The sequence below is a fragment of the Uloborus diversus genome, chromosome 4 (assembly GCF_026930045.1).
Source record: "Uloborus diversus isolate 005 chromosome 4, Udiv.v.3.1, whole genome shotgun sequence".
In the NCBI taxonomy this organism is placed as follows: Eukaryota; Metazoa; Arthropoda; class Arachnida; order Araneae; family Uloboridae; genus Uloborus; species Uloborus diversus.
The window spans coordinates 8,110,227-8,127,029 of NC_072734.1; the positions used below are offsets into that span (position 1 = coordinate 8,110,227).

General features: G+C 37.0%; 23 non-coding genes across 23 annotated transcripts; all 23 read right to left on the reverse strand.

The window, feature by feature from the left end:
- Positions 1–404: 404 nt before the first annotated feature.
- Positions 405–478, reverse strand: Trnai-aau (transfer RNA isoleucine (anticodon AAU)). Its single transcript has one exon. It is a non-coding gene; the product is annotated as a tRNA-Ile (tRNA).
- A 263-nt stretch (positions 479–741) lies between these two features.
- On the reverse strand, positions 742–815 carry Trnai-aau (transfer RNA isoleucine (anticodon AAU)). Its single transcript has one exon. It is a non-coding gene; the product is annotated as a tRNA-Ile (tRNA).
- Positions 816–1,069: 254 nt separating this feature from the next.
- Trnai-aau (transfer RNA isoleucine (anticodon AAU)) lies at positions 1,070–1,146 on the reverse strand. The gene has a single exon. It is a non-coding gene; the product is annotated as a tRNA-Ile (tRNA).
- A 9,079-nt stretch (positions 1,147–10,225) lies between these two features.
- On the reverse strand, positions 10,226–10,299 carry Trnai-aau (transfer RNA isoleucine (anticodon AAU)). Its single transcript has one exon. It is a non-coding gene; the product is annotated as a tRNA-Ile (tRNA).
- Positions 10,300–10,548: 249 nt separating this feature from the next.
- On the reverse strand, positions 10,549–10,622 carry Trnai-aau (transfer RNA isoleucine (anticodon AAU)). The gene has a single exon. It is a non-coding gene; the product is annotated as a tRNA-Ile (tRNA).
- A 248-nt stretch (positions 10,623–10,870) lies between these two features.
- Trnai-aau (transfer RNA isoleucine (anticodon AAU)) lies at positions 10,871–10,944 on the reverse strand. Its single transcript has one exon. It is a non-coding gene; the product is annotated as a tRNA-Ile (tRNA).
- Positions 10,945–11,192: 248 nt separating this feature from the next.
- Trnav-aac (transfer RNA valine (anticodon AAC)) lies at positions 11,193–11,266 on the reverse strand. The gene has a single exon. It is a non-coding gene; the product is annotated as a tRNA-Val (tRNA).
- A 248-nt stretch (positions 11,267–11,514) lies between these two features.
- Trnai-aau (transfer RNA isoleucine (anticodon AAU)) lies at positions 11,515–11,588 on the reverse strand. Its single transcript has one exon. It is a non-coding gene; the product is annotated as a tRNA-Ile (tRNA).
- Positions 11,589–11,836: 248 nt separating this feature from the next.
- Trnav-aac (transfer RNA valine (anticodon AAC)) lies at positions 11,837–11,910 on the reverse strand. The gene has a single exon. It is a non-coding gene; the product is annotated as a tRNA-Val (tRNA).
- Positions 11,911–12,158: 248 nt separating this feature from the next.
- Trnav-aac (transfer RNA valine (anticodon AAC)) lies at positions 12,159–12,232 on the reverse strand. The gene has a single exon. It is a non-coding gene; the product is annotated as a tRNA-Val (tRNA).
- Positions 12,233–12,480: 248 nt separating this feature from the next.
- On the reverse strand, positions 12,481–12,554 carry Trnav-aac (transfer RNA valine (anticodon AAC)). Its single transcript has one exon. It is a non-coding gene; the product is annotated as a tRNA-Val (tRNA).
- Positions 12,555–12,802: 248 nt separating this feature from the next.
- Trnav-aac (transfer RNA valine (anticodon AAC)) lies at positions 12,803–12,876 on the reverse strand. The gene has a single exon. It is a non-coding gene; the product is annotated as a tRNA-Val (tRNA).
- Positions 12,877–13,124: 248 nt separating this feature from the next.
- Positions 13,125–13,198, reverse strand: Trnav-aac (transfer RNA valine (anticodon AAC)). Its single transcript has one exon. It is a non-coding gene; the product is annotated as a tRNA-Val (tRNA).
- A 248-nt stretch (positions 13,199–13,446) lies between these two features.
- Trnav-aac (transfer RNA valine (anticodon AAC)) lies at positions 13,447–13,520 on the reverse strand. The gene has a single exon. It is a non-coding gene; the product is annotated as a tRNA-Val (tRNA).
- A 248-nt stretch (positions 13,521–13,768) lies between these two features.
- Positions 13,769–13,842, reverse strand: Trnav-aac (transfer RNA valine (anticodon AAC)). Its single transcript has one exon. It is a non-coding gene; the product is annotated as a tRNA-Val (tRNA).
- A 248-nt stretch (positions 13,843–14,090) lies between these two features.
- On the reverse strand, positions 14,091–14,164 carry Trnav-aac (transfer RNA valine (anticodon AAC)). The gene has a single exon. It is a non-coding gene; the product is annotated as a tRNA-Val (tRNA).
- A 248-nt stretch (positions 14,165–14,412) lies between these two features.
- Trnav-aac (transfer RNA valine (anticodon AAC)) lies at positions 14,413–14,486 on the reverse strand. The gene has a single exon. It is a non-coding gene; the product is annotated as a tRNA-Val (tRNA).
- A 248-nt stretch (positions 14,487–14,734) lies between these two features.
- Trnav-aac (transfer RNA valine (anticodon AAC)) lies at positions 14,735–14,808 on the reverse strand. Its single transcript has one exon. It is a non-coding gene; the product is annotated as a tRNA-Val (tRNA).
- Positions 14,809–15,056: 248 nt separating this feature from the next.
- On the reverse strand, positions 15,057–15,130 carry Trnav-aac (transfer RNA valine (anticodon AAC)). Its single transcript has one exon. It is a non-coding gene; the product is annotated as a tRNA-Val (tRNA).
- Positions 15,131–15,378: 248 nt separating this feature from the next.
- Positions 15,379–15,452, reverse strand: Trnav-aac (transfer RNA valine (anticodon AAC)). The gene has a single exon. It is a non-coding gene; the product is annotated as a tRNA-Val (tRNA).
- Positions 15,453–15,800: 348 nt separating this feature from the next.
- Positions 15,801–15,874, reverse strand: Trnav-aac (transfer RNA valine (anticodon AAC)). The gene has a single exon. It is a non-coding gene; the product is annotated as a tRNA-Val (tRNA).
- Positions 15,875–16,122: 248 nt separating this feature from the next.
- Positions 16,123–16,196, reverse strand: Trnav-aac (transfer RNA valine (anticodon AAC)). The gene has a single exon. It is a non-coding gene; the product is annotated as a tRNA-Val (tRNA).
- Positions 16,197–16,444: 248 nt separating this feature from the next.
- On the reverse strand, positions 16,445–16,518 carry Trnav-aac (transfer RNA valine (anticodon AAC)). The gene has a single exon. It is a non-coding gene; the product is annotated as a tRNA-Val (tRNA).
- Positions 16,519–16,803: the final 285 nt, after the last annotated feature.

Here is a 16,803-nt window from a genome sequence, read left to right on the forward strand (position 1 = left end):
AATTATTACATTTCTGCCTTGAAATGCATCAAGCTATCTCTTTATATACAGTGAAATCTCTTCAAGAAACAGCGAATTTCGTTCGTTGTGACGGAAAATTTCATTCTAATGGTATTAAAGCAATGTAATGGAAATTAAATCTAGACTGAACATTTATTTCCTTTAAACGAATATTTGTATTCGTTGTAACGGAATTTAATTGCGTAATAAAGTTTGGAGTGTGAACAAAAAATGTAATCGGTTATGACAATGATTATGAGCCTGAAAATTATAAGATTGCAACTATACCTTCGATTATGATATGTCACATACGATTTCGTAAGGATATTACATCATATGTACATGGAAATTTAGATCAAAATCCTGCTAAAGTAAACAAGTTACTTAAAAAAATACTCGCAATCTGTCCCATGGGGGGACCGAACCCCCGATCTTCGCGTTATTAGCACGACGCTCTAACCAACTGAGCTAATGGGGCACCGGAAATGGGGAACTACACAAAATAGCGAATTTTAAAAGAAGGAAAAAAATCTGTCAACTAGATGCAACTTAAATCGATTGTGATTTCGTGAAAATCTAAACGTGATGCTACAATTTATCATTCGGGAGTAACGAATTTTCTCTCTGATTTAAATGAAACAAGGGAAAAAAACGTTGTAAGGAGATTCCAACACATACACATGGAAATTTGGATCAAAAGCCTGCTAAAATAATCAAATTATTTAAAAAACAATCGGAATCTGGCCCGTGGGGGGTTCGAACCCACGACCTTCGTGTCATTAACACGACGCTCTAACCAACTGAACTAACGGGCCATTTGTAGTGGGACACCATATGTTAAGAGATAATCTTAACATATTAATTAAAAGAGAAAAAAAATCGGAAAGATATAACTTTGTAACTGTTCACAAAATGATGCTTTCTTCCTTCATGACAGAACTTATTTTTCCTTTGATTTAGTGAAACAAGGATTAAAAACGTTGTAAGAAGATTCCATCGTAATGTACATGGAAATTTGGATCAAAATCCTGCTAAAGTAAACAAGTTACTTAAAAAAATACTCGCAATCTGTCCCATGGGGGGACCGAACCCCCGATCTTCGCGTTATTAGCACGACGCTCTAACCAACTGAGCTAATAACTGGGCTTCGGGAGATAGGTAAGTTGTTCCGAGGAAAAACTAACCCTAGAAACTCCTTCCCCCTATTTATATCTATAGCAGCAGTACAGTAAATAAAAACACATATAAATAAATATTATTTGTTTATATTCGTTACTGTAAAAGATGTAAAGTCGATTCTCACCGGTAATTTATCTATAATATTTCGTTGTTTACTTATAAACAGATAGAAAAATATGACATTTTTGAAGATCAAAATGCGAATGAAAATATCTTTCGTACTTTCATATGAAAATATGAAATTTGTGAAATTTGTTGTTCTAGAGCCTGATTACGCCGCCTGGCGATGGTTTGAGAAAGTAGCCAAAGAGGTAAAGCAGTTCAATGTTGCTCAGAGAAGGCATGTCTCATTAAACAGATCATATCCTACGCAAGTGGATCTGTCTAGGATTTACCTGTTTAGTCGTCATTAGCCGGAGACTGTAGCTTCTCCTTTGTGAGTTTAGCGTCTTGGTCAATCAAACTTGTGCAGGACTTCCATTATCATTATTAGTTTCAATCGGAGGTGCAACCTTCCTTTTCGTAATCTAGAGAAAGGTAGTTGCAAAATCTATGAAAATGGTAGTTAGGATATCATGCATATACTCCTGGTTACGAGCGGAATAGGGTGCAACAGTAACCGCGGATTAGCGAATTTCGCGGACATTTGTTTGGTGTTGCACAATAGGTAAAAAAACAATAACACTAGTACACACAAGAGCAAATGAAAATCAAGAACACTGACACACATTTCAAAACGATGCTAGAGGCAAAAGATTAAACTAGTTACACTAAAAGTGACAGCTGTACTATGAAGAAAATGTACGTAAATGAAAAAAAAAAAAAAAGAATAAGAAGAGGAGTTGCTCATTACTGCAAACGAACATAGAAAATCCTGCAAACAGATCAACCAAATCAAATCAACTTAAGTTACGCCAAAAATGTGTAAGGCAGAAATTTTTTTCTAGCAAAACTGGCTCGGTCACTCGTTTACAAACATAAGGAGTTTGGACGTAAAAATCAGGTTTCAACTAGTTAGGTTTCGATGGCCGAGGAGAGTTTGATGTCTTTGGTAAAAAAGAGAAAGAAACAAATATATTGGAATGTCTAAAAATAGATCTTGCACATGTTAAGTTAAAATGAGTATTTTCTAGACATATACAGTAATTTACAAACGCAAAAATAAAGAAATAAATAAATAAACAATAAATAAACAAATCCGCAAAAACAATATCCGCCTGTGAGTAGTTGGGAGTTCATTGTTATCATTTGCACTAACCTCGTTTATGGATCGTCTGCGAAGTATCGTATAAGTCTTAAACCAAATATGGTTTTCTGTTATGGTTGCAGACTGAACTATAGTTATCGTAGCTTATCAGCTACAGAAGCTGTTAAATATTTTATTTCATTTTACTACAATATTCTATTCGTACTATAAATGGTAATGTATTATATTACTATGCTTATTAAGTGTGCCTTAACATATGTATTTGTACTTAAAGTGTAATAATTGAACCTTTAAGTACAAACTATCGACGTTAAAATGTAAAATAAGTCAAGGTTTTTTCTTTTAAGTTTAAGAAAAACATTTCATTGTTCGGACAATATTGATTATTAATCTTTAAATGAACACTTGTTTTTTATCAACAATTATTTTTTTTAAACTCAAATTAGACCTTTAACAAATACTTGTCTCGAAACAATGTTCATCTCGAAATCATCATCGTTTAACATCGTCGTGTTGATATCGGAACAACTTGCCCCATCCGCGGAACAACTAGCCCCATGAAAGGGCAAGTTGTTCCTTCTCGACTTTTAGTACTAAAAAATCTCTACATAGTATAAAATGAAGTCTCCAAAAAGCGTCTGTTTGTTTGAACTCGCAAAACTCGAGAACTACACCGCCGATTTTACTGAAATTTTCACAGTTTGTTCCTTTAAGTCCTGAGAAAGTTTGCAGACCTGTTCGAAAAAAATTCGACGAGTAGTTCTTATTTTATTCCAATTTAGGCCCAACTTTCACTTAAATTCCCGAATATGGGGGTGAAAAATTACTCGCAAATAATAATATTATCTATCGTTGGAAAGGGAAGAATTTTCCACGTTCTACGCAATTTGTTCCAATGCTCTAACTTAATTGCGGCGGGAGTTTTTTACGTTTTTAGCTCGAATTTTTTTAGGCTTAGCTAAAATTTATTCACTACTTTCTTCACTAAATCCATCAATAAAAAAGTGAAGGAATTGTCCCACAGTTTTCTTTTTGACAGCATTGGATAGAGCTGCTTCTTTTACTCCAGATCTAACTCGACCCAAGGTCGAAAGTTTAACCTGTATCTCCATTAGAAAAAAAGTTACAAGCGAATTAAATGAAGTTCAAAATCTTTTCTCTATTCAAGTTTTTAACCATTTTATTTTGCGTTTCCACGGTAACGCTTTTTGAATCCATTATTTCCATCTTTCTCATTTTCAATTCTGAAACTTATTTTATTTTGTGTTTCCATGATTACGCTTTTTAAATCCATCTTTCTCATTTTATTTTAATTTCTTAAAAGTATTTTAATATCTGTCGTCATTGTTTGGAGGGGAAGTTTTGCATGATGATTTTTTTTCTTTTATTTATGCCTGATTGTTGAATATACGTCACTTGACATGATTTTTGTTTTTAAAATAGACCGGGCAAAGCCGGGCAACGCAGCTAGTTAATTATAAAAAAATCGTATGAAATACTAAATAAAAAACAGTTGCTACATCATAGGGACATATATTACTCCATTTTAATCTCAGAATATTAATTCTAGAACTTTGTTTTCATAACAAATTTTGTGATTGTGGCCTAAAAAGTTAAGGTACAACTGGTTTTTTGTGTCTAATTTGCAAATGAATGAATGTAGAAACAAAAGATCTCTGGAGGATATGTGGAGTAAATAGATTTTTATTGAATGCGACATAGAAATTTGTATAAGTGTATACCAAAAACGATTTATTGCAAAAAAAAAAAAAAAAAAAAGAAATCTTTGCGGAAAAGTCTATTTTTGAAGAAAACAGAACATCACAGTACTATGTTGTAAAATGTCATAGAAACAATACAAAAATGGGTTCTGAAAAGGAATGTGTGCCCCAATTTAAATGCATTGGCGCTATCGATTTTCCATGCTGCTTATCAACCCCTTCAAACCTGGTGTCCGGTATACCGGACATACACTTTAAACAGCTGCTAATCATTTAATAATTGATTAAATCACTTGATTTTTTTTTGTAGTTGAATCTTTACATTCTGCTTATTACAATCTGTGAAATAATTTTTCGTTTTGGGATTGCCAACACTGACATATAAAGATTAGGGGATAGAGAGCGGCTCATTTTTCCAACCATGGACTCTCGTCCGAACAGTAAGGCTTTTTTCCTGATTTTTTTAAAAATATATAATTTTTGATTAATCGTTTCAAATGATTATATTATGTTTTATTATTGTTTAAACAACATTTTATAATGAAGTTTGTTTGGTATTTTATTGTTTTTTTATGTGAAATATTAATTTTAAAAATATAAGTTCGGAATATTGGACGTGCCATATCTGTTTTAATTTTTCTCCTACAAACCTGAAATGTTGTCTATAAGATACCGTTTACCATAGTAGGGTCTGGTGGGGGAAAGTGGTCAATGGGGTAAAGTGGTCATTCGTCAAATAAATGGCTATAGCTAGGAAATAAATGATCGAATGAATGTGAAAATTTTATTATAGAATAGGACAGTTAGAATCTACATTTTGAATACAAAATTTTACAACTGACAAAATTTTATTTGGTGAAAAAAAAATATTTAGTGTGAATATGAAAAGTTTTTAAATCTAAACACCTCTTTTAACTTCCTTGGGAAATTTTGTTTGTTAAAATTATGAACAGATTGACTTCATAGGAAACTTCCTACATGTCTCAATAACTCTTACTCATTAGCAGTTAGCTGAATCTCTTTTAGATAATTTTTTAGAACAATTTAAGTAAGATGGGGTAAAGTGGTCATAATATTAGGTTTAAACAAGTATTGTTCTTCTAATGCCACTTAATTGTTAAGTATAAGACAGATATAAATTAAATAGTAATTTTACTTAATATGTATTGCTTTTTACAGTAAACGGGGTTAATTTACGAGTATATGCATATGCATACGCATTTACTCGTGTAGACACGTATATAGACGTAAGTATTCACATAAATGCAACAATAAATACGCATATGAGTATCTGCAAATATTTTTAATTTATACAGATATACATTCGACTTTACGAGTATAAGTGGCTATATACCTGTAAACACTTATATACTCACGTAGACACGAATATACGCGTACGTACTCGACTAGATATTTACATACAAGCATATAATATACAATTAAACAGGATGAGTTTAAACTTTTAGGCAAATTATTAAAATGTGTAAGAGGGGAGGATAAGAAGCAAGAATCGTAAGGAACATATGGTCACAAACACAATGCTGACGCGCTACATGCACGCAAAGCCAGAAACTGATGGATGCAAAACAGGTCACAAATTTATATATTTCACACAACAGAAAAATTCACACAACATTTTAGGTCTCAAGAAAGTTTTAAAGCGATTGATGAAATTTGCGGCCTGCAGCTGTAATACATGTGCGTCGCAATCGCAAAGCACTCTCTGTTGCAATAACGAGACTTTTGAAAAAGTTTCATCTGTCTATGCGCCTTTGTCGCGATGCTTGTATTAGAGCTACTAGAGGCCATAACTTTTAACAACTGCTCTAAATATTTCTTAAAAACTAAAACGTTGGGTAAAATCATCTGTGTGCAACAAAATTGCGATTTGTTTGCATCCATCCGTTTCTGGCTTTGTGTGCATGTAGCGCGTCAGCGAACGTAAGTTCCTTATAATTCTTTGCTTCGTATCCTCCCCTTTCAAACTCCTTAGATTTTTGCCCAAGAGCTTTTGCTCATTCTGCAGGCACACATGTATATAAGCTTATATACTCGTGTATATATACATGTACAGGTGTATACACAGGTACGTATATACGTCTATACAGGTATATAATCGTGTTTGTACGTATGCATCCGTATATACTCGTGCTTCACAATATATATATATATATATATGTAAGTAGACACGTACAAACACGCATTGGATGTATCCACGAATTAACTCGTGATACCCGTGTATGTGTGTATGTACACTTATATATGCGTGTATACGTATACTGTACACGTATATACTCAGGTATGCACGTATGTACTCGAAATACAAGTGCATACACGCATATGATATTCGTTTACACGCGTATATACCCGTACGTACACGTGACACGTACATACACGTGACACGTATATACTCGTGTAGACACGTACACACTCCTGTAGTAATCATGTATGCATGCTTATATACTCTTGTATACATATATATACTTGAGTAGGCACGTGCATGCATGTATCTGATGCGTACATGTATCTACTCATATATGAAAGTGTTTACTAATGTTTACACCACACGTATATACTCGTGTATACGCACATATGCTTGTGCATGTACTTGTAACTGTAAAAATAACCGAAATATACAAATATTAGGGTAGTTTGTAATGGTTTTAGCATGTATTTTTAACTATGACCACTTTACCCCATGCTATGACCACTTTCCCCCACCCCATGGGGTAAAGTGGTCATAAATACAAAGGGAAAAAAAAGTGTTATAAAACTACTTAAATCAATATTTATTTTCCTGCAACTCAATGTACTGTGTTCTTTAATAATGCAATGTAAAATAAAAACAAAAAAGTTTAAATGTTTAAAGAATTTATTGTATCTATTACTCACATAAGTTGAAAACCTACGATTTTATGACTACTTTACCCCACCAGACCCTATACTGTCTACCAAATATAAACATTTTTGTTCAAGTATTTCATAATTCCGACTGAAGGGGTTACGTTTTCGGACACAGGAATAAGAAGCGAAGACCAGACATAGAATAAACCTTGTTCCAACTTATGTAATGACTTTGGAGGAGGATTTAAAACTGCAACCTGTCTGCCAAGATAGTCCCAGAGATGTTCTATCGGATTCCGGTCCTGATATTGAGCTGGCCATTCCATTCGTTCCAACCCGTGATCCTCAAGATACTCCTCAACAATCCGAGCTCTGTGAAGTCAGGCATTACCATCCATCAGAATGAAGTCATTACCAGCATCATCAGCATATGGGCAGACATATGGATCAAGGATCTCATCCCGATACCTCAGACTAGTCAGAGTTCCTCTATGGAACACATGCACGTCATTGTGATCACCGAGCGAGATCCCTTCCCAAACCATGATTCCACCACCTCTATAACTGTATGTTTCAACAGTGTTGGATTGATGGTTTCTAGTGCGCTGTTCCCTCCAGATCAATAGATGTCCTGACTCATTCTCCAAAGTAAATCTGGACTCGTCTGCGAACAGCACAAAAGCCCATTGCTGCTGGGTCCAGGAAACATGTTCTCTTGCCCAGCAAAAGTTGATCCTTCGCTGCGGTGCGGTGAGTAGAACACACTCAACTGGTCGTCTTGCATACAGACCTACATTGTGAAGACAATTTCTCACCGTAATAGCAGATATTCTTCTTCCTGATGCTGCAAAGTGGTCTGCAAGGAGCTGCGGCACAGTAGTGGCTCTTCACCTTTGTCCGAAAGAACTAGAAAACGATCTTCTGGAGGTGTTGTAGTTCGTGATCGGCCTGGAACAAGTCTTCAGGACACAGAATCTTCGGATTGGTATTGATCCGAAAGTCGCTGAAGAACACTACGAGACACATTGAGACGTCTAGCAGCATCAGCCTGCGACAATTTCATTCCCCTCCATCTAACTGTCCGCCAACTTAACGAATCGGGTAAACGACGTCTCTGAGACAATTTCTAAACTCTCTTGACTATTGTCTTTGAAACTACCAAAGACAGTTAAAAATCAACACAACTTACATTCATAAGTACGAAAGCTTGATATTTGCATATTTTCTTCTCACTCATAAATATATGTTCTTTTCTAGAAACTAAAAGTGCCAGCTATCTTTTCTTCATAAATAATTATAAAGTTTGTTATTAGCATTCATGCAAAGTATGCAATTTATTGTTACTACCATTTCTTTAATGGTGTGCTTCGAAAAACATGCTGTTCCTTAACTTTTTGAGGCCAGTGTTATTGGAATGTGATCCATGGGGTGATCTAACCCACTACATTCGCGTTATTAGCACGAAACTCTAACCAACTGAGCAAATCGGCCACTTGCAATGGGTGACTATACGTAAGAGAGAATTTTAAAGGAAATGAAAAAAATCTGTTCAAACAGATGCAACTGAAATCGATTCGGAACTGATGTGATATACCCCACCCTTGGCGACTTTTTCCTGTTGGCGCCAAGAAAGCGTCGCCAAGAAAACGATGTATGACGACATATGTCATACATCGTTCTTAGCGATGCTTTTTTAGCGCCAACAGGAAAAAATCAGATAAAAAAACATGATCTAAGCCCTTCAGAACACAATACATATAAAAACAACAACAAAAAACATCACGAATATACGCTTCAAAAATACTAGGAACTGGAAAGTTTTTGTAAACAAAGAACAATTACTAGAAAGTATTTAAAATGCTTAAATTGACAAATTACTATAACAGCTTACCAATGAAATATGTACCAATAGAAATAAAAGCTATTTTCCAACATGCATTTCATCAAACAAAAACTTTTCTCATACTCTGCTAAAAAAGAGCAAAGCGATTCAAATTGCGATGTTTAAAGCGGAAAACATCCCCAAAATCAATAACTATTTCAGCCAAAAAAAGCGCTTAGTTAGTCAAATGTATGATGTATGAAAAGTAAAAATGTCTCAACAGAACCATCCTAAACATAAACAATACAAAAATACCATACATTTATTTGCTATCCAGACATGCTTTCAAAATAGCTATTATATTTTATATAAAATAACACCTTTATATTTTTATAAAATGCTGTCAACTTATTTTCAGAAATTCAGTACCTAAAGGATGCACGTTCATAGAATGTCTAAATAATTCGTAGCATCGATAAGAATTAACTTTTAGAACAAAATAACCGTACTATTTTTGTAAAATTAATTTACATACAGTAAAAATAAAGTTAAAAACTACAAGAATCCCTCAAGGATTTGTAAAAACAAAGAATTTCGAAAGTGAGAGTTTTTTTGGAATTCTAAAATAAAGAACTTATCATTTTATAATATAAATCCTCACACTCAGTCTAAAACAATACATTATATGACAATGGCACGTTACAGATACACACCACGTTGGAGTTAACTTTTAATTAACGTTCAAGTTTGAAGAAACTGACATTTTCTAATGTTTTTACTTCAAAACACAACTACTGAATTTAAACTAACACAAAATAAGCTTTCCTGTAAGGTATATTGCACGAAACAACACCTATCTCTCCTGCGTAAAAACGAGTAAACAACGCAAGTAAACAAGTTTGAACAAGATTACCTTCGGGTTGCGATACACGGGTTAATTTTGCCAGGGGTGCCATGCTTAAAAAGTTAACGCCTCATTGGCGAGAAAATTATTTCAATTTTGTGCAAAAAATCGGATGTCGCCAAATGGGGGGGGGGGGGGAGGGTATATCACATCTGTACCATTCAAAACGTTGTAAGGAGATTACAATAAATGTACATTCAAACTTCATTTAGGACGCTGCTAAAGCAGACGAGTTATGAAAAAGTTTCTCCTAATCTGGTCCATGGGGCCGACCATCATGTTATTTGCACTATGTTCTAACCAACTGAGCTAATTGGACGTTCTCAGTGGGACACTATACGTTAGAGATAACCTTAAAGTAGAAAAAATCAGTTTAAAGAGCAGACTCTGATGTCTATTTACAAAATGATACTCTTTTTTTCATAATATAATTTTTTCCCCTTTCATATTAATGAAACAAGGACTTAAAACGTTGCAAGGAGATTCAATCACATGTACATGGAAACTTGGATCAAAATCCTGCTAAAGTAAACAAGTTATTCAAAAAATTACCCATGGGGGGATCGGACCCACGACCTTCGCGTTATTAGCACGACGCTCTAACCAACTGAGCTAATGGGCCACTGGTGGTGGGTGACTATGCGTAAGAGAGAATTTTAAAGGAAGACAAAAAAATCGGTTCAATCAGATGCAACTCGAATCTATTCTAAAAGTGAGGCGACAATTTATCATTCAGGAGTAACGTATTCTCTCAATGATTTCAATAAAGCAAGGATTCAAAACGTTGTGAGGAAATTCCATCATGTGTACATGGAAATGTGGATAAAAATCCTGCTAAAGTAAAAGAGCCATTTATAAAATAACCGGAACCTGGCCCATGGGGGGATCGAACCCACGACCTTCGCGTTATTAGCACGACGCTCTAACCAACTGAGCTAATGGGCCACTGGTGGTGGGTGACTATGCGTAAGAGAGAATTTTAAAGGAAGACAAAAAAATCGGTTCAATCAGATGCAACTCGAATCTATTCTAAAAGTGAGGCGACAATTTATCATTCAGGAGTAACGTATTCTCTCAATGATTCAATAAAGCAAGGATTCAAAACGTTGTGAGGAAATTCCATCATGTGTACATGGAAATGTGGATAAAAATCCTGCTAAAGTAAAAGAGCCATTTATAAAATAACCGGAACCTGGCCCATGGGGGGATCGAACCCACGACCTTCGCGTTATTAGCACGACGCTCTAACCAACTGAGCTAATGGGCCACTGGTGGTGGGTGACTATGCGTAAGAGAGAATTTTAAAGGAAGACAAAAAAATCGGTTCAATCAGATGCAACTCGAATCTATTCTAAAAGTGAGGCGACAATTTATCATTCAGGAGTAACGTATTCTCTCAATGATTCAATAAAGCAAGGATTCAAAACGTTGTGAGGAAATTCCATCATGTGTACATGGAAATGTGGATAAAAATCCTGCTAAAGTAAAAGAGCCATTTATAAAATAAACGGAACCTGGCGCATGGGGGGCTCGAACCCACGACCTTCGCGTTGTTAGCACGACGCTCTAACCAACTGAGCTAATGGGCCACTGGGGGTGGGTGACTATGCGTAAGAGAGAATTTTAAAGGAAGACAAAAAAATCGGTTCAATCAGATGCAACTCGAATCTATTCTAAAAGTGAGGCGACAATTTATCATTCAGGAGTAACGTATTCTCTCAATGATTCAATAAAGCAAGGATTCAAAACGTTGTGAGGAAATTCCATCATGTGTACATGGAAATGTTTATAAAAATCCTGCTAAAGTAAAAGAGTTATTTATAAAATAACCGGAACCTGGCCCATGGGGGGATCGAACCCACGACCTTCGCGTTATTAGCACGACGCTCTAACCAACTGAGCTAATGGGCCACTGGTGGTGGGTGACTATGCGTAAGAGAGAATTTTAAAGGAAGACAAAAAAATCGGTTCAATCAGATGCAACTCGAATCTATTCTAAAAGTGAGGCGACAATTTATCATTCAGGAGTAGCGTATTCTCTCAATGATTCAATAAAGCAAGGATTCAAAACGTTGTGAGGAAATTCCATCATGTGTACATGGAAATGTGGATAAAAATCCTGCTAAAGTAAAAGAGCCATTTATAAAATAACCGGAACCTGGCCCATGGGGGGATCGAACCCACGACCTTCGCGTTGTTAGCACGACGCTCTAACCAACTGAGCTAATGGGCCACTAGTGGTGGGTGACTATGCGTAAGAGAGAATTTTAAAGGAAGACAAAAAAATCGGTTCAATCAGATGCAACTCGAATCTATTCTAAAAGTGAGGCGACAATTTATCATTCAGGAGTAGCGTATTCTCTCAATGATTCAATAAAGCAAGGATTCAAAACGTTGTGAGGAAATTCCATCATGTGTACATGGAAATGTGGATAAAAATCCTGCTAAAGTAAAAGAGCCATTTATAAAATAACCGGAACCTGGCCCATGGGGGGATCGAACCCACGACCTTCGCGTTGTTAGCACGACGCTCTAACCAACTGAGCTAATGGGCCACTAGTGGTGGGTGACTATGCGTAAGAGAGAATTTTAAAGGAAGACAAAAAAATCGGTTCAATCAGATGCAACTCGAATCTATTCTAAAAGTGAGGCGACAATTTATCATTCAGGAGTAACGTATTCTCTCAATGATTCAATAAAGCAAGGATTCAAAACGTTGTGAGGAAATTCCATCATGTGTACATGGAAATGTGGATAAAAATCCTGCTAAAGTAAAAGAGCCATTTATAAAATAACCGGAACCTGGCCCATGGGGGGATCGAACCCACGACCTTCGCGTTGTTAGCACGACGCTCTAACCAACTGAGCTAATGGGCCACTAGTGGTGGGTGACTATGCGTAAGAGAGAATTTTAAAGGAAGACAAAAAAATCGGTTCAATCAGATGCAACTCGAATCTATTCTAAAAGTGAGGCGACAATTTATCATTCAGGAGTAGCGTATTCTCTCAATGATTCAATAAAGCAAGGATTCAAAACGTTGTGAGGAAATTCCATCATGTGTACATGGAAATGTGGATAAAAATCCTGCTAAAGTAAAAGAGCCATTTATAAAATAACCGGAACCTGGCCCATGGGGGGATCGAACCCACGACCTTCGCGTTGTTAGCACGACGCTCTAACCAACTGAGCTAATGGGCCACTAGTGGTGGGTGACTATGCGTAAGAGAGAATTTTAAAGGAAGACAAAAAAATCGGTTCAATCAGATGCAACTCGAATCTATTCTAAAAGTGAGGCGACAATTTATCATTCAGGAGTAACGTATTCTCTCAATGATTCAATAAAGCAAGGATTCAAAACGTTGTGAGGAAATTCCATCATGTGTACATGGAAATGTGGATAAAAATCCTGCTAAAGTAAAAGAGCCATTTATAAAATAACCGGAACCTGGCCCATGGGGGGATCGAACCCACGACCTTCGCGTTGTTAGCACGACGCTCTAACCAACTGAGCTAATGGGCCACTGGTGGTGGGTGACTATGCGTAAGAGAGAATTTTAAAGGAAGACAAAAAAATCGGTTCAATCAGATGCAACTCGAATCTATTCTAAAAGTGAGGCGACAATTTATCATTCAGGAGTAACGTATTCTCTCAATGATTCAATAAAGCAAGGATTCAAAACGTTGTGAGGAAATTCCATCATGTGTACATGGAAATGTGGATAAAAATCCTGCTAAAGTAAAAGAGCCATTTATAAAATAACCGGAACCTGGCCCATGGGGGGATCGAACCCACGACCTTCGCGTTGTTAGCACGACGCTCTAACCAACTGAGCTAATGGGCCACTAGTGGTGGGTGACTATGCGTAAGAGAGAATTTTAAAGGAAGACAAAAAAATCGGTTCAATCAGATGCAACTCGAATCTATTCTAAAAGTGAGGCGACAATTTATCATTCAGGAGTAACGTATTCTCTCAATGATTCAATAAAGCAAGGATTCAAAACGTTGTGAGGAAATTCCATCATGTGTACATGGAAATGTGGATAAAAATCCTGCTAAAGTAAAAGAGCCATTTATAAAATAACCGGAACCTGGCCCATGGGGGGATCGAACCCACGACCTTCGCGTTGTTAGCACGACGCTCTAACCAACTGAGCTAATGGGCCACTAGTGGTGGGTGACTATGCGTAAGAGAGAATTTTAAAGGAAGACAAAAAAATCGGTTCAATCAGATGCAACTCGAATCTATTCTAAAAGTGAGGCGACAATTTATCATTCAGGAGTAGCGTATTCTCTCAATGATTCAATAAAGCAAGGATTCAAAACGTTGTGAGGAAATTCCATCATGTGTACATGGAAATGTGGATAAAAATCCTGCTAAAGTAAAAGAGCCATTTATAAAATAACCGGAACCTGGCCCATGGGGGGATCGAACCCACGACCTTCGCGTTGTTAGCACGACGCTCTAACCAACTGAGCTAATGGGCCACTAGTGGTGGGTGACTATGCGTAAGAGAGAATTTTAAAGGAAGACAAAAAAATCGGTTCAATCAGATGCAACTCGAATCTATTCTAAAAGTGAGGCGACAATTTATCATTCAGGAGTAACGTATTCTCTCAATGATTCAATAAAGCAAGGATTCAAAACGTTGTGAGGAAATTCCATCATGTGTACATGGAAATGTGGATAAAAATCCTGCTAAAGTAAAAGAGCCATTTATAAAATAACCGGAACCTGGCCCATGGGGGGATCGAACCCACGACCTTCGCGTTGTTAGCACGACGCTCTAACCAACTGAGCTAATGGGCCACTAGTGGTGGGTGACTATGCGTAAGAGAGAATTTTAAAGGAAGACAAAAAAATCGGTTCAATCAGATGCAACTCGAATCTATTCTAAAAGTGAGGCGACAATTTATCATTCAGGAGTAACGTATTCTCTCAATGATTCAATAAAGCAAGGATTCAAAACGTTGTGAGGAAATTCCATCATGTGTACATGGAAATGTGGATAAAAATCCTGCTAAAGTAAAAGAGCCATTTATAAAATAACCGGAACCTGGCCCATGGGGGGATCGAACCCACGACCTTCGCGTTGTTAGCACGACGCTCTAACCAACTGAGCTAATGGGCCACTAGTGGTGGGTGACTATGCGTAAGAGAGAATTTTAAAGGAAGACAAAAAAATCGGTTCAATCAGATGCAACTCGAATCTATTCTAAAAGTGAGGCGACAATTTATCATTCAGGAGTAGCGTATTCTCTCAATGATTCAATAAAGCAAGGATTCAAAACGTTGTGAGGAAATTCCATCATGTGTACATGGAAATGTGGATAAAAATCCTGCTAAAGTAAAAGAGCCATTTATAAAATAACCGGAACCTGGCCCATGGGGGGATCGAACCCACGACCTTCGCGTTGTTAGCACGACGCTCTAACCAACTGAGCTAATGGGCCACTGGTGGTGGGTGACTATGCGTAAGAGAGAATTTTAAAGGAAGACAAAAAAATCGGTTCAATCAGATGCAACTCGAATCTATTCTAAAAGTGAGGCGACAATTTATCATTCAGGAGTAGCGTATTCTCTCAATGATTCAATAAAGCAAGGATTCAAAACGTTGTGAGGAAATTCCATCATGTGTACATGGAAATGTGGATAAAAATCCTGCTAAAGTAAAAGAGCCATTTATAAAATAACCGGAACCTGGCCCATGGGGGGATCGAACCCACGACCTTCGCGTTGTTAGCACGACGCTCTAACCAACTGAGCTAATGGGCCACTAGTGGTGGGTGACTATGCGTAAGAGAGAATTTTAAAGGAAGACAAAAAAATCGGTTCAATCAGATGCAACTCGAATCTATTCTAAAAGTGAGGCGACAATTTATCATTCAGGAGTAGCGTATTCTCTCAATGATTCAATAAAGCAAGGATTCAAAACGTTGTGAGGAAATTCCATCATGTGTACATGGAAATGTGGATAAAAATCCTGCTAAAGTAAAAGAGCCATTTATAAAATAACCGGAACCTGGCCCATGGGGGGATCGAACCCACGATAAAAATCCTGCTAAAGGAAAAGAGCCATTTATAAAATAACCTGCTAAAGTAAAAGAACCATTTATAAAATAAACGCCCATGGGGGGATCGAACCCACGACCTTCGCGTTGTTAGCACGACGCTCTAACCAACTGAGCTAATGGGCCACTGGTGGTGGGTGACTATGCGTAAGAGAGAATTTTAAAGGAAGACAAAAAAATCGGTTCAATCAGATGCAACTCGAATCTATTCTAAAAGTGAGGCGACAATTTATCATTCAGGAGTAACGTATTCTCTCAATGATTCAATAAAGCAAGGATTCAAAACGTTGTGAGGAAATTCCATCATGTGTACATGGAAATGTGGATAAAAATCCTGCTAAAGTAAAAGAGCCATTTATAAAATAACCGGAACCTGGCCCATGGGGGGATCGAACCCACGACCTTCGCGTTGTTAGCACGACGCTCTAACCAACTGAGCTAATGGGCCACTGGTGGTGGGTGACTATGCGTAAGAGAGAATTTTAAAGGAAGACAAAAAAATCGGTTCAATCAGATGCAACTCGAATCTATTCTAAAAGTGAGGCGACAATTTATCATTCAGGAGTAACGTATTCTCTCAATGATTCAATAAAGCAAGGATTCAAAACGTTGTGAGGAAATTCCATCATGTGTACATGGAAATGTGGATAAAAATCCTGCTAAAGTAAAAGAGCCATTTATAAAATAACCGGAACCTGGCCCATGGGGGGATCGAACCCACGACCTTCGCGTTGTTAGCACGACGCTCTAACCAACTGAGCTAATGGGCCACTGGTGGTGGGTGACTATGCGTAAGAGAGAATTTTAAAGGAAGACAAAAAAATCGGTTCAATCAGATGCAACTCGAATCTATTCTAAAAGTGAGGCGACAATTTATCATTCAGGAGTAACGTATTCTCTCAATGATTCAATAAAGCAAGGATTCAAAACGTTGTGAGGAAATTCCATCATGTGTACATGGAAATGTGGATAAAAATCCTGCTAAAGTAAAAGAGCCATTTATAAAATAACCGGAACCTGGCCCATGGGGGGATCGAACCCACGACCTTCGCGTT